This window comes from Engraulis encrasicolus, chromosome 2 (genome assembly GCF_034702125.1).
Source record: "Engraulis encrasicolus isolate BLACKSEA-1 chromosome 2, IST_EnEncr_1.0, whole genome shotgun sequence".
NCBI lineage: Eukaryota > Metazoa > Chordata > Actinopteri > Clupeiformes > Engraulidae > Engraulis > Engraulis encrasicolus.
The window spans coordinates 53,471,928-53,474,427 of record NC_085858.1 but is presented as its reverse complement, the minus strand read 5'-3'; positions in this window follow the sequence as shown (position 1 = coordinate 53,474,427).

Below are 2,500 nucleotides of genomic sequence, written 5' to 3'. Positions count from 1 at the left end.
TCTGGCAACGTCAGTGTCCTGTGAGGAGGGGAGGGTAATGCAATATTGTAGGCTACTGTTGAAATATTCTTGCCCGTTCGCAAAATGAATTATTCTGTCTGAAGAGAACTCATTTCTTTTTCCAATCAACATGAAAAAAAGAATAAAAAAAGAAGTGGCATAGAGCTGAACTGATATCGCTCTTAACACACACACACACACACACACACACACACACACACACACACACACACAGACACAGACACACACACACACACACACACACACACACACACACACAGACACAGACACAGACACAGACACACACACACACACACACACACACACACACACACACACACACACACACACACACACACACACACACACACACACTCACGCAAGCACACACGGATGCAAGCACACACACAGACAGACAGACGCAAGCACACACGCACACATCCAGGCACGTACACACACAACCAACATTCACACTGTTCAAGTTCATGTCCACATCTCGAAACGCTAAAATAAACGGCCTGCCTGGCTCGGCTCGTACCAAAATTCTTCTTCCGCTCCACGGAGCCTGCTGCCTGTATTTTGCAGAATCGAAGTCACGCATGTTTATGTAATTGGTCTGTTTCACTTAGGCGGCTGATGGGACGATGCTGAGCTGTGTTTGACAGGCTCTGTGGCGGTGTCGGCCCGCCTGACTGACAGTTTGAGGTATTAGATATACGTGTTAGAGCCCACTGTCGCTTGGCGTTGTCAGGCCAGCCACGGCTAATTCAGTCACGCTCGACTCACTGAGTACGTAATTGCATGTAAAATGTACAAATGACAGAGCCGGGATTGGGGATGGGAGAGAGCGCGCTAATGTGGCTGGCTACTGTTTGTTATTTCCCTGGTGACAATGTGTCACTCAGTTTTAGCGTCAGGGCTGTGTGTGCGTGTGTGTGTGTGTGTGTTTGTGTGTGTGTGTGGTGTGTGTGTGTGTGTGTGTGTGTGTGTGTGTGTGTGTGTGTGTGTGTGTGTGTGTGTGTGTGTGTGTGTGTGTGTGTGTGTGTGTGTGTGTGTGTGTGTGTGTGTGTGTTTGGGGAGGGGGTGGCATTGTCTCCCCCCCCCCTCTCTCTTCCTCTGTCTCTCTCTTTGCTCCTTACCTCCCCTCCTCTAAGGGTACTGATTCCGAGTTTGCCACAAAGTGTCACTGAAGCACTGAGGCATTCTTGAGTGCTGGAACTTGGCCACTAATCCTTTCTACGTTGGATTTTTCCATAATCACAGGCTCTGGTGACCACAAGGCACACTGTATGTATGATTGGTACGCATTCTGCAGCCTGTTTTTCAGCCACAATATGCATTTGCATTCGCCTGAATGGCTATATCCCAAGAGAGACTGAAACAATGCAGCCAAGCTGAGCATCATGAAGTTATAATGAATCACTTGTCCTTTTAGGGCTTGTTTACGTGCTTCTGGCCTGGCCCAAAGAGGTTTTAGGCCGTTTACACACTAGGGCGGTAAAGCATTGCGTGACGGAAGCGATTTTTACCGGTGTCTGTGGAAATACATGGAAACATACTGTATCTGTCCTTACACACCAAACGGCGGTAATCGGGCGGCTCACGCGCTGCGCTGCATTTGGAAAGTAGAACTCGAGCGTATTTTTCACGCCGGCGATCGGCGGTGTTCAAATGAATGGCAAAGTAGCACGCTAGCTTTGGCTGTGGGGGGGTTTTGAACAGGACTGGCCGCGCACGCCGACACTGTCAGTTTGAAAGGCAGAGTTGAACACACCGGCCGAAACTAAGCAGAAAAATACCTTGCTCGCCTCGCTCCCGTTCCGTTTGGCCAGTGTGTCTGACGCCTTAGTGTGCATGTTTATACAGAACATAACATCTGCATGTTACACAGTATATTCATAAAATTTTTGAATTAACGTAATGTAAGAATGAACTTAATTCTGTTCTTCAGCCAATTACTTTTCACTTCTACGCCATGCTAGTGTACGTACGGTAAAGCTTGATATGACATGGGAGATGAGTTCCCATTATAGAACTTTGAGCTATCACACCTCTAGGACAATCATGGCACTGAACTCTTTGCCACAGGGCCATTGGGTCACATGTTTGATTCCCCACAAGCACCGGCAGGTGGGCTCTGAGCGGAGTGAACGACCGGCTCCATACTCCCCTGAGATAGAGCTGCAGTACCTTGAGCATGGCGCAGGGTGCATTCCAATATGCGACCTTGCCTCCTCCACTTGTGCTTGTGGCCTCGCCCCGCCTCCTGACCACTCCTCCACGGAGGAAAAAAAAAAGTTTCCCCGCTGTCAGCCCTAGCCACAACAATTTTTGGGGGACTATTCACCATCCAGTTTGCAAATGAGAAAATGACTTTATAATTGAGCTTTTGCGAGATATTGAAATATAATGCTGTTGTCTGTGATGTTGTCTCTGATGTCATCATGACATATTACTTCCTGGTACGAGGCCACAAGCACAAGTGGAGGACGCAAGGTCG